Source organism: Ornithorhynchus anatinus, chromosome 7 (assembly GCF_004115215.2).
Source record: "Ornithorhynchus anatinus isolate Pmale09 chromosome 7, mOrnAna1.pri.v4, whole genome shotgun sequence".
NCBI lineage: Eukaryota > Metazoa > Chordata > Mammalia > Monotremata > Ornithorhynchidae > Ornithorhynchus > Ornithorhynchus anatinus.
In genome coordinates this window covers 53,623,473-53,637,806 of record NC_041734.1, presented here as the reverse complement: position 1 = coordinate 53,637,806, position 14,334 = coordinate 53,623,473, and positions in this window count along the sequence as shown.

The window sequence follows — 14,334 nt, the reverse complement described above, 5'->3', positions numbered from 1 at the left end:
CACCAGTTTCCTCATTCAGGTACCTCAATGTTTGGCCCTTCAAATAAAGAATTATTTGCTTATTGGATGCTCTCTGAGGAAGGGATGGGTGAGGAGAGTAGGCTTTCAGCCATCTGGAGTCCAAGGTCTCGGCTTCAGAGGGAAGATCCTGGAAGTTATTCTTCGCCAGGGTCATTTTGCTACTCCAGGACAAGTCCCGTACACCTCTCCAAGGAACCAAATCATGCCACAACCATCCAACTCTCCTCACAGAAAATGAACCAGTGACTTCATTTCTTCCCTTCTACGATTTGAAACAGAAGTCAATTTCATTCCTCAATTCATCTCCTTTTGGTCTTGGAAAAACATCCTCCATCTCATGTAGGCAATGATTTTGGAGGGAGGGAGAAGATCAGAGTCTGAGAAAATCTCTTTCTCAACTAACGTGTACTTAAAATGGATCCTGTGTATATAACATAGTTATTATTCTATTATGTTTAAAGAAATAGACAACCAAACTGTCCTGGATCCAATTAGACATTTGCCTGCCTGGAGGCAGAGGGCTGGTTCCACTGCTAAGTCTAGGTTCACTCATATATTTTGCATTTGAGAATCAAACCTGAAATAAGCCAAAAATCAACTATCTCTCCCTCTAGACTGTAAGCTAATTATGGGCAAGGAACATGCCTATTAATTCTGTTATACTGCACTCTCCCAAGTGCTTAGTACAGTGCTCTGCACATAGTAAGTGCTCAATAAAAACAATTGATTGATATTCAATATTTTTTTCTCTTGACCTTTCCCAAGCAGGGGAGGGAACAGAACAGAAGATACTGAGGGAAGCAGCACCATTAACCTTTCCCCTTCCAAATCTTCCCTGTTTGCATCTCCAATATCCTAGGGATAAAATTCTGATAATGGACATTTCCAACTTCCCTCTAGGAGACAGCTTGATGAATAATAACAATAATGACATTTGTTAAGCGCTTGCTTTGTGCCAAGCACTGTTCTAAGCATTGGGGTAGATACAAGGTAATCAGGTTGTCCCATGTGGGACTCACAGTCAACCCCCAATTTACAGATGAGGGAACTGGGGTCTGGAGAAGTTAAGTGAGTTGCCCAAAGTCACACAGCCGATAATTGGCGGAGCAGGGATTAGAACCCACAGCCTCTGACTCCAAAGCCCGCGTTCTTTCCACGCTGCTTCTCTAAAATGACATCTGCATTGGCCGGGAATCAAACCCGGGCCTCCTGTGTGGCAGGAGAGAATTCTACCACTGACCCACCAATGCTAGGTGAATAATAGGTTTTCTTCTGTTCGCCTTCCTACAGGTTGCACCCAGAGTTGCTTCAAGTCCCTCGGGGTTGGGACAAGGAAAGCAGGCCATATGTGTCATCTTCATTTTTAGGATACATGATAGTTCAGGGGCTGAGCTGTGATCCTCTGCACATAGTAAGCGCTCAGTAAATACTACTGAATGAATGATCCCCACAATGCTAGTGGGGAGAACTTGCTGAACGTCTCTAGGTTACCCCCGAGACACATTGCCGGGCAGTTGTGCAGTCTGTATCAAAAGTGCCCTCTGCTGGTGTCTATCCTTAAACCCAAAGGCGGGCTTAAAACTAGGAAATTCCAGGAGCAGAGGTAGATGCCACCAAGAAATTCCAAGAGCAGAGGTAGACGCCATCCTCACCATTAAGCAAGAGCAGAGATTTATAGGCGCCTGAAAATGTATTGGATTAAGACAACTACTAGGCTGTACATCCAGTAAACTGATCTTAAAAATATTATTGCTAGGAGATGGGAAGGAGATTAAGGTAGTTTGGATAAGACTCTTTTAAAGGAAAAATAATTTTGGAAGGCAGTTATTTTAGCATTTCTCTCATTACAGCTTCCATTACATAATCCTGATTGGGCTCTCAACCTAAATAGTAGGCATTTTTGGATGCTTCAGGTAGTTTGGACTGAAGGGGTCAGATTCTGAGAAATGAGGCAAGCTAGCATAGTAGAAGTGACTTCATTTACAAATATAGAACCTACACACATAGTTTTGAGAAACTGAAAATCCATGCCAGAGGGAGAAGTAAAATTGTTTACGGTAGATTTCCTTTCCATAAATACAAGGGGTGGCAAAGCCTAAAATTTTCCACTTTCTGGAGAATTAGCTCTTTGATACTATAACATTAACATGGCTCATTATGAAAGACACCCCCCCCACCCCCAAAACCAAAGGTCTACTTCCTCAGGGAGTTCCTTTTTTTCTAATCAGCTCTGGTTAACAGAGCAGCAGGCACCACTTTAGTTCTGAGAAATGGTAGGTGCCACTTTGCATTCCTTTGAGAATTTCTTCCCTCTTTCTCTCCCTCTCTCTGTCTCCCTTTCTCTCTAACCACCCCTCTCCCCCCACCTTCTTGTTTCCATCTTTTACCTGCTGAGGGCCCTCTTAAGGAAATCTCCCATCTCCCTAATACAATTCCACCTACCCCAGATGGTTATAAAAATCTGACCACCAAATAAGGAGTGAAAATGTGGATCTTTTCCATTTTATAGTCATATTAAATGCTGATACAAAGCTCACAACACTTATATGGGCTATAATAGTCCCTGAAAATGGTTTTGAATGGTTACAAGCCTTCATTTGAAATCCTTGGGGGCATGGGGTGGGAATGGAGATTAGTCACCTCTTTTCCCTGCAAAGTTCTACTGATCATGTCAAGTCCAAGAATTCTTATAAAAACATCAGTTGGCCCACTGAATTCTTCTACAGCAAAAGCTTCTCATTTCCCCAAGTGCCTCTTTGGGAGAAATAAGGGTGGAAAGCAGAGAAGGTTCTGCTTCTCTTCTGGAGGTGACTTCTCCCCTCTTCGTACCTCCTTGGCTAGCTCAAAAGTTTCAGGATAATAGGCAGTTTCACAGCTAATCAGCCCACTGGACTATTTCCTTAGTATATTTCTCTGTTTTCTTTCCCCTTGCCTGGCATCAGCAAGCAGAATTCCTTTGACTTTGTCATTCATCTTGCTCGTACTCTGGCAATTCCTCCCTTCAGCATGAACTTCCTTCTGCCTTTACCTCCCACTCCCAGCAAAATCACACTTTGCTCAACGCCTACATGTTTCAGCTTCCTTCCCATTTGTGAAATTTGGATGGAAGCTCAAGCCTATCCAGCTGCATTTACTTTGTCAACCTCATATTAAAGCCAAAGCAAAAGATTTTGCCGAAAACCTTCACGCATTTCATATGGTGAGAAATTCCTTCTATGTGGCCTCTAATTTCTTGGATTACTTTAAGTTTCTCAAATTTTCACAGAACTTTTCTCTTTAGAGAAATCCAACATTGAATGGGGGGGCTTGGCAATGACAGAAGTTGCATGAGCTAGGGATGAGACTTTTCTAGAGTTGGGAGGACTCCTTTCATTTGCAGTTCTGGACTCCTGTTAGGCTCTTGCCTCTAAAATAGCTATGCCCTTGTGCCTTAGCTTTCTCCTCAAAAGACAGAGAATTAAGTAAGTTCAGGTAATTTGTCTACCACCTCTATTGTATTCTCCCATTCTCTTGGTACAAGGCTCAGCACACATGAGTATTCAATAAATACCAATGATTGATTCATTTAATTCATTCAGTCGTACTTATTGAGCATTTACTGTGTTCAGAGCACTGTACTAAGCGGATGGGAGAATACACTATAACAATAAACAGAAAGATTCCCTGCCCACAATGAGCTTACAGTTTAGATTGGAAGGGAACTAGTGATGGAAGATGGTTTTGACCACCTCTGAGGAAGGGGCTTGAAAATTAGAAGTGCTTTCAAAGGCAACTTTGGGTGCTGCGTAGAAGTTTTGTGAGACTAAAATCGCGAAGAAATTATTGTGAACCTAGCCAAAATCCAGCCATTTTCCCATTCTCTTCAGAGTACAGTCGCCACCCCCTACCTGCCACAATATGCACATCTGCCTCTGCTTCCTACCTCCTGGTTCATGGCAGCTGTTGCAAGCCTGCATCCAGACTTGATTTCAGGGGTCTCTCTCTCTCCTTCTTTCTCTCTCTCTCTTTCTCTCTCTCCTTTCAAGGGCAATGCCTTCCTTTCACTTCCTCCCACCCACCTAGTTGGAGACTCCTTTGTTTGAGCCTCAGGACAGAATGGCAACATGGGATCAGAAAGTAAAATTCCTTGTTCTCTGGCCCTTTTTTCTTCCAGGTGAGAGAAAAGTCAGCATGGACTTGTCTTTGCCAGGAGGTTGGCTGTGCGCAGTAAGAAATCTATGGGGATGAAAGCATTCTTAAGGACTCTCAGTTTATGAAGTAAGCGGGTTTCCCACTGTGCCGTTAGACAGGGTTTGGCTGACAAAGGCCGCCTAAATGGCCCACTGTACTGGTCCTCAGTGGAACAAGCCTGGCTCCGTGTGACGTTGGGTTTCAGATTGAAATTAATGGAAAGCAGCTGCAACTCGAGATAAGATTAATTAATTGGTAGAATGCTGGGGTTAACCCTTTAAGAAATGTAGGTAGATCAGAGTTTTGCTTCCAATAGGTAAAGCTCTATTGCCAACCCATTAAGGAAAATCAACACTTCTGAAATCCTATCTAAGTATGCCATTGCAAGGTTTTACAACCGAGGGTGTAAAAAGAAATAAAATGCTAACCGTCTCAGAGTGGGCTATGATGACTGAGGAAAAACAATCAAGCACTCAGTCAGTGGAATATTTATTGAGTCCTTTCTCTATCCAGAGAACTGTACTAAGTACTTCTGAATCTAAGCTATTTTTGTACAACAATACTTTGAAAAAGAGAGAATAAAAATCAGGGACACCGTCTAAATTGTTTCTGAGCAAATGACAGTTGAAGCAATTAGCATTTAGTATTTGCATTAACAATCAATTCATTTACAGGTCACCTGTCTGCTTTTGATATTCCACCTTTATCTTGTGAGATAGGTTTGATTATTCTAGTTTTCTAAGTGATGAAACAGATCTGTACACATATTTTAGCATCTGTCTCCACTGCTAGATTATAAAATTCCTGAGGGTGTGGTTCATTTCTAGAAATTGCATGGAACTCTCCCAAGCATATAGGAGAGTGCTCTGCACACAGTAAGAACTCAGTAAATATCATTGATTGATTTAATTATAAAAATTAAATAATTTGTCCAAGGTGACCTAGAAGAATTGCAGCAAAGGTAACATTAGACTCCTAAAACTGTACTCAGGTTTCTAGGCAATGCTCCCAATTTTCATTAAAAAAACAAACAAAAAAATGAAGTGTTACCAACAAATGGAACTTGTGCTCTGTCTCGAAGGTCATACATTGAAGGTTAGGACAGATTAATGAAATTAGTGAATTTTGAACAACAGTATTCCCCTGGGAATGTCCTGTTGGCTACAAAACTGTGGCCAGGGGAATGTGGGGCCCAGGATAGGAGTTGAGAGTGAAGGGGTTGAAGGAGTTCTGTGCTTTAGGCATATCTGGAATGCCTAGTCCTAATAATCCAAGGAGCAGTCACTACCACTAGGATTACAAATCCCAGAAACATTGGCGGTGGAAACCCGAGACAGCTAAAGTGGCCTGCCATCTCCTTAGATCCTGACGAAAGTATATTGGTGGGATTCTGTTGTGGTAGGGAATCCCTCAGTGACAGAAACAAATTCCATCTTTTATGCACAGCTCCTGATTTGAATAAAGCGGTTCAATCACTCTCTTGGGTTGGTTTGAGCCCCTCACAACAGAGAGGTAAAGTTCCGGCAGTGGCTGGTTCAGTATAGACCAGTCTTAATTTTACAAAATATATCTTGGTGGAGTTTTTCCTTTTCCACATGGGACAGGCCGATTTTAGGCCCCGATCTTTGGGGATAAGCAGATATGTTCTGGGAACACTTGCCAGCAGCTGGACTGAAGGATTCCCCTAACCGTTTGACCTGATCATGTGTAACAATTAATCAAACCATCAGTTGCATTTATTTAACTTCTCTGTGTTTCAATTTCCTCAAGTGGAAAGTGGAGATTCAAAACCTGTTCAATCGTATTTATTAAGCGCTTATTGTGTGCAGAGTTCTGTACTAAGCACTTGGGACAGTATAATACCTCAATAAAGAGGGACAATTCCCTGCTTACAACGAGTTTATAGTCTAAAGCGGGGGAGACAGACATCGATGTAAATAAATACAACTGCAGATGTATACATATTTGCTGTGCAGCAAGGAGAGGGGGAAAGAGCAAAGGGGAGAGAGTTAGACTGTGAGCCCCTCTGGGACAGGGACTCTGCCTGGCCTGATTAATGTGTATCTGCCCCAGCCCTTAGAACAGTGCTTGACATATAGTAAGTGCTTAACAAATACCATAATTATTAAGTATTTTTATTAGTAGCATTCATAGTACTTTTCAAGCACTTACTGTGTGCAGAGCACTGTAATAATAATGTTGGTATTTGTTAAGCGCTTACTATGTACCGAGCACCGTTCTAAGCGCTGGGTTAGATACAGGGTAATCAGGTTGTCCCACGTGAGGCTCACATTCTTAATCCCCATTTTACAGATGAGGTAACTGAGTCACCGAGAAGTTAAGTGACTTGCCCAAAGTCACACAGCTGACAGGTGGCAGAGCTGGGATTAGAATCCATGACTCTGACTCCTAAGCCTGTGCTTTTTCCACGGAGCCACGCTGCTTCTCTACTATACTGAGCTCTGGGAAAGAATAGTCAGTAGGAATTAGGGGCAGTCCCTCTCTCTCGGAAGACTCACAATCTAAAATCTGATCATCTGTGGTATTTGTTCAGCTCTTACTGTATGCCAAGGATTGTACTAAGGCCTGATGTAAATACAAGGTAATCGGGTACTACGTGGGGTTCACATTCTAAATATCAATCAGTCAAGCATACTTATTGAGCACTTACTTTGTGCAGCACTGTATTAAGTGCTTGGGTGAGTACAATATAAATGAGTTGGTGGACACATTTCCAAGTAGGATGGAAAACAGAGAGTGAATCCCCATTTTGCAGATGAGGAAAGTAAGGCACAAAAAAGTTAAGTGACTTGCCCAAGATCAAGTATCAGGAGAGTGGCAGAGCCAGCATTAGAACCCGGGTCCTCTGACTCTCAAACCCATGCTCCTTCCACGATGCCACACTCTCCCCACATGCTTACCTGAATACCACAAATACCACAATGATTATTTTGCTTCCCTCATTCCACAGTGATGTGGAATGTTTGTTGTTGATGTGGAATGTTGGCCTGTGGACTTGTTTTGATGTCTGTTTCCCCCCCTTCTAGACTGTGAGTCGTTGTGGGCGGGGATTGTCTCTGTCTTTGTTGCTGAATTCTACTTTCCAAGTGCTTAGAATAGTGTTCTGCTTACAGTAAGTGCTCAATAAATATGAATGAAAGTGGAATGAGGTGCAACTTCTGACAGAAGACTGACCACATTGGGTGGAGGCTGGAGGTAGGGTTGCAGGGAGAGCGGGTTGGAGTTTCCCAATGTTCCCTGCCCCAAGACGAGATGGGTGCAGAACACTGTACAGTAGAGTTGGTAGGTGTGATCATTTCCCACAGTGAGCTTACAGTGTAGATGACGACTGGGGCTTTTCCAGCTCTATGCCTGGTCCTCCCCACATTCATTCATTTAATAGTATTTATTGAGCGCTTACTATGTGCAGAGCACCGTACTAAGCGCTTGGAACGTACAAATCGGTAACAGATAGAGACAGTCCCTGCCCTTTGACGGGCTTACAGTCTAATCGGGGGAGACGGACAAGAACAATAGCAATAAATAGAATCGAGGGGATGAACATCTCGTTAAAACAATAGCAAATAAATAGAATCAAGGTGACGTACATCTCATTAACAAAACGAATAGGATAATGAAAATATATACAGTTGAGCGGACGAGTACAGTGATGGGATGGGAAGGGAGAGGGGGAGGAGCAGAGGGAAAGGGGGGAAAAGAGCCATGCTGCCATCTCTAGAATCCAAGCTTTGTGACTGATGGGAGGGAAGAAAAGTGAGTATACAGCTTCCACTTCTTCCCTGGAGCAGTTGTCCACCGAGCTGGCTCCCAGGCCAGTTCAGGACACCGGCAGGGGCAAAAATCAAAGCCCGCCTAGATTCAGTGATCCAAACATATTCTATCAAAATATACAGAGGAAGCAGCATGATCTAGTGGAAAGAGCATAGGCCTGGAGTCAGAGAAAGTAGCTTCTAATCCCGGCTCAGTCACGTGTGTGCTGGGTGATCTTGGACAAGTCACTTCAGTTCTCTGTGCCTCAGTTACCTCATCATTAAGACTGTGAGCCCTATGTGGAATAGGGACTGTGTCCAATCTGATTACCTTGTATCTATCCCAGCGTTTAGAATACTGCTTGGCACCTAGTAAGCGCTTGACAAATCACCACAATTTTTAAACACAATTTACAATTTTCACCACAAAGAAGCAGCGTGGCTCAGTGGAAAGAGCACGGGCTTAGGAGTCAGAGATCATGGGTTCTAATCCCAGCTCCGCCACCTGCCAGCTGTGTGACTTGGGGCAAGTCACTTAACTTCTCGGTGCCTCAGTTACCTCATTTGTAAAATGGGGATTAAGACTGTGAGCCTCACGTGGGACAACCTGATTACCGTGTATCAACCCCAGCGCTTAGAACAGTGCTCAGCACATAGTAAGTGCTTAGCAAATACCAACATTATCATTATTATTATGACTGTTTGTAGCTGAAGTTGGAAACATTCACTCAATTAAAAGACATGACTAGGGATTTTGGGCGGGAAAGGAGCACTGCTTGCCCTATCAACAGTCAGTACTGCTCACTGAATCACATCCGCTGAGGCAGTGCAAAAGAGAGGGGCTGAGCTAACCTCCAGGACTTAATAGATTAACACTAGCAGTTCAAATTGCACTCCGAGATAAAACGGAAACTAGGACAGCACGTGGGACACGGAGGCCTTAAGCTTCAAGAAGTTCAAGCCTCTAAGCATGAGGACTGTAGTCTCTGTTAAGTAAATTGGAGAGAAACAATTTTTTGTGCAATAACTCCGACCTGTTGAAGGGACATTTATGGATGACTTCAAATGAGGTGGGCAAAATAAATCAAAGAACGCTGTTTCTTATTCAAATTCAAGCTTAAAATGTTTCAGTTCTTGACTCTAGTTGGTGAAGTAGAAAAATGCATTGACTCTCATTCTCTGATTGAGATTAGAGAAATAAGACATCATATTCATTAATTATTTTAGATATTGTTCTCAGCCCCATCGCATTGCCATGATCTGTATGAAAAGCTTAACTATATTCTCAGAAAAAAGAGGGTTTAATGCAAAATAACTTAGAACTTCCAGTTTGTAAACACAAGGTAGATTACATCTTAAACTCAAATTTTCCTCCAACTCTCATTTAAAACCCTCCCTCCTCTAATATTTTATAGTGCTTAGGAGAAATCGATATTGTTTAGCATCTTTTAATCCAATCCAACTGTCTGACTTGCAGTATTTTTGTTAGAAATTTGCTTTCAAACTCTGGAAATGAGTGGAGATAGGTATTTTAGACGATATAGAAATCTTTAAGTGCTTTTTTGATCCATATTTGATTAGCTCTTCTTTTATACCTCTGGCAAAACATTTTAACCAGAAAGGTGAGTGTGGACAATAAGGCAGGATCCCAAGTCATTAGAAATGTCCACTTCATTTTAGCATCAAGAAGCTTTCCCTGTTGAGATCATTTTGCTGGAACGATTCAGGCAAGTGGGGACGTGTTCAATATTTTAAGCTCTTTCGGATGTCATCTGTGTGATTTTCTAAAAGAATCTCATTCAGATGTAGAGCTTGGTGACAAAACTTGGATACACTGAGTAAAGTGGGCAAAAACACAGAGCAAGAACCAGAGATCTTGAAGATGAGCCAATACTTAGAATACTTCGACCCACTGTTTATTCGGTGTTAACCTGTTACCATTTTCCGCATTAAATTATTTCAGATGTATGACTTGATTTAATCAGTCATTGACTAGATTTAATTTAGAGCTGGATGGTCCACCTGTTCTTCTAAATATAAGCAAATCTGCAACATGAGCCATTAGCAGTTCGATGTGAGTAAACCAATAGAAGCAGGAGCTGAGAGCCTGCCTCTGGCTTGGCTCTCAACCTACGAATGAGAACTGGCCAAGGAAGTATCAAGCCAAGAGGAATATTTTGGCATTATTCTCCGGCGGTCACGGTGACCTTATCCATGACTCGATGGATTTTTTTTTTTTCAAATGTGAATAGTCGATTCTCGAAACTTAACTTGTGCTTTGGGTTGTCCCACCCTGTCAGCTCTTTGGTTTGTTCCACCCTACCAGTTCTTTGTTTTGTTCCACCATGCCGGGCTCTTTTCACCTCTGCTCTGTTTGGAAGACTCGGACATTCCCATGGCAAGAAGCAGCTAAATGAATGGGCGCTTAATCAATGCCTAGAAATCAAAGTGTGTTGGGTAGGCTTTTAGAGAGCCGGGACCATGTTGCTTATATCTGGATACCTTCCCTAGTCCGTTGTACGGTGCTTTACCCGCAATGGGTGCTTGATAAAAAACCACCGATAGTACTAATGATCTCTTGAAGTTACTAGATGTTATCAAGTTGTCTAAATTCTATTTGGTGCAAACCTTCCAAGGAGATGGATGACCGAGGTCCGTTTAAATGGCTTCCCACAAAGGCGACAGGGATGAATCTACAGGGCTGATTGATATCTTTTAGGCACTGGTTCTCAGTTCATCAGGGAACAAAACTGAAAAACAGTCGTTTCCAATGACTTGCTGCAGGGTTTTCTTAAAGAATCTCAACCACTAACGCACCGGTGAGAAGCAGCAAACACTCAAAACTGGACCCCTTGAAGCATGAGACTGTAGAATCTTATTTATGCCAAATGGATGTTTGGGGTTTTTGGTGACTCCAGATCACACATTTTCCCACCCAGCATTATATATTTTCCTCCGGCATCATCTGGGAACAGCAATGTGAGGCTGGCCAGTGACCTAACTTAGCTTTTGGAATCACCTGCCCCTTGGTTTAAACTTTGCATGGTGAGTGCAGAGTTGCTCTGTTTTGGAAAGTGAAAGCTCCCATTTCATGTGACCCTTGTTGGGATTACTAAAGAGGCAGAGTTAACTGGAAACTTAGGAGCTCCGCTGCTGTATAAAGACTGCTCTGGCTGCTCTCGGCTCTGACATTTATCTTTCCCAGGATAGTGCCCCAGGTTAATGATCTCATCCCTTTCCAAGGAAAGATGAATGCAGAAGTTGTTCTGACATTAGGCATCATATCTGGCATCTCCCTGATATCAGGCGTAATAACTGGTATCTCTGAGGTCCGTATTAGTTTCCTCTTGTTCTTTTTTACATCACGTATAACTGTAAGAGGGAAGAAATACAGCTTAGTGGGCCAAGACTTGGACTAGAGGAGATCCATTCCCATGGCTCATATTTTCATTTGTTTATAAGTGTTTGATTAGTCCACAGTTTTCCTTATTTTAATCTGGTCCTACTTTCTTAAACAGCTTGGACCTGTGGATTAATGTTAATTAAAACGTTGTGTTAATGAGCAACTGATTACAGGGTTCTTGGGAAACTGGACAAAAACTGGCTACAGCATATGGTTTTATTTATTTAAAATATATTACATAGATATTTTAAATGGGATATTTCAAAATGCTGCCGGCACAAAATCTGATGGAAACACTGTCACTATCATTAATGAAATCTGAGCCTTGAATCTTCGGTAGCAGTGCAAACAACAATTCCAATGCAGACAACAATTCCTTTATGGTTTTGGTAAAGAAAGCTCATTCAACATTCTATAGATGGGAAGACGGGTTCCCAGCAGCACCAAAATGCAGAGACGATTGCTGATATTCGGTTGTCAGAATACAGAGATGTTTGCAGATAGATAAGGAGCACGGCCTGGTAGAAAGAGCAGGGGATAGAGTCAGAAGACCTGGGTTCTAATCCCAGTTCTGCCACTTGTCTGCTTGGGTGACCTTGGGTCAGTCACTTAATTTCTCTGTGCCTCAGTTTCCTCATCTGTAAAATGGGTCTTAAATGCCTGTCCTCCCCTTCTCTTAGGCTGTGAGCTCTTGAGTCTGATATGATTATACTGTGTCAACTACTGCTGGGTCCATAGTGAGTCAGTCAATCATATTTATTGAGTGCTTATTGTGTACAGATAACGACACTGAGCGCTTGAGAGCCTAACGACGTAACGGACACATTCCCTGCCCACAGTGAGCTTACAATCTAGAGGGGAATAGAAACCACTTAACAGATACTACTGTTTGTTATTCGTTGTTATTATTATTAGCATCATTAGCACTGAAGTGCAGGGCATATGGAGAGAGGCAGCAGCAGAATACCGTGGGCTATCGGGGGGTGAGCTGAAGCAGGTTGGCCGAAGAAATGCTATAAGAATGTAGACCTTCAACATGGAGCACTGGCATAGCTGTGGGATATTGATTTTGCAGCAGTTATAAATGAAGTGACTTCTCTGAGCCAAAGCAGTGTTGGGTAACCCTCACGGGGAAGAAGAAGCTGTGCTGCAAACAGTCGAAGACTATTTGCAAATCGAAGAACAGGTTTTACGTGTTCCCCGAGAGAAATGCTACAGGTCAGAGAGTAACATCTCTTGGAGGTTAAGAATACTCTCTAAAGTTTCAGGATTAAATATGAAGGATGATAACGTAACTATGGTTCTACATATTTAGTATATAAAAATAGTCGCCCTACCGGGCCCTACCCAAATCTCGCCGAAGTTGGATCAATAGAAGTAGGGGAGTGATGTTAGAACTTGGTCATCAAGATGAAAGTTTCTGACCAAAGAAGAATGTAAGCTCCTTGAGGGCAGAGATCATGTCTGTGAACTCTTATCAGCGTGGCTTAGTGGAAAGAGCCCGGGCTTGGAAGTCAGAGGTCGTGGGTTCTAATCCCGGCTGCTCCACTCATCAGCTGTGTGACTTTGGACAAGTCACTTAACTTCTCTGTGCCTCAGTTACCTCATCTGTAAAATGGGCATTAAGACTGTGAGCCCCACGTGAGGCGACCTAATGATACCTTGTACCTCCCCCAGCGCTTAGAACGGTGCTCGGCACATAGTAAACGCTGAACAAATACCATCGTCATCATCAACATCATCTCATCGAGCTCTCCCTAGGGCTTACTACACTGCTCTGCACCCAGTAGGCACTGAATAAAGTCACCGATTGATTGAGCCACTAGGGTATCTCGGTAGCGGGCAGGCTGAGCAGGGATCCTGGCGGGAGCTGGCTAGCATGCAGCGAAGACTATAGCGGTTACTGGGAGGCTACTCCATCAACTGCCTGCAGACCTAAGGCACTTTGGGACAGCTCTGGCAGTAAGATACAGGCGCTTTGGCACACTGGGGGCTCGCTACCTAAAATTCCAACCTGCATTTTGCACTGTGCTGCACCACCGGCCATCTACTCGTTACACCCACTCTCCTAATAAGAACTAGATTGACAAGGATAATAATAATAATTGTGGTACTTCTTAAGTGCTTTCTGTGGGCCAAGCACTTCACTGAGCGCTGAGGTGAATACAAGCAAAATGGGTTGGATCCAGTCCCTGTCCCACATGGAGCTCACAGTCTTACTCCCCATTCATTCATTCAATAGTATTTATTGAGCGCTTACTATGTGCAGAGCACTGTACTAAGCGCTTGGAATGAACAAGTCGGCAACAGATAGAGATGAGGTGACTGAGGCACAGAGAAGTTAAGTGACTTGCCCTAAGTCACACAGCAGACAGGTAGCAGACCCAGGATTATAACCCAGGCCCGTGCTCTGTCCACTAGGCCCACGCTGCTTCTCGAAGACAGTGGGAGTGGCCCTGCGTAAACCACAAGAGTTTTAATCAATTCTTTCCCTCGGTTTCTCAGTCCCAAAGTCTTCACGACTGAACCTAGTCCGTCATCGACTGTGCGGCGAATTATTCTTCCATGAAGTCAATTTCACTGGACAGCATCCCCGAGAAACTGACGGAAGTCAGCAAACCGGGAACTAAATGGTTTGCTTATATTTTTCTATGAAGCACTAGAATTGTTTAAAGAAAGCTTTTTCCAGGAATAGAGTAGAAGTGTGTATCCCGGATCATAAATGACTCAGTGCGGTGGTGACCGAAGGCTAGTAGTTGGTTGGCAAATGTACAGTAAGTTGATTGTTTCGGGGCAGTTTGCAATGAGCAGATGTCCATAATCACAAAACTCTCGCCATAACGGTCACCGACTGTCACCCTTGTTGGCAGTGTGAAGCCAGAGACCGAACCCTGAATGGCTATAAAGCGTGAACCACCTGCTGTCTTAGAGGTGCTCCCATTAGGCTTGCCTAGAGACACAGTCAAGGGA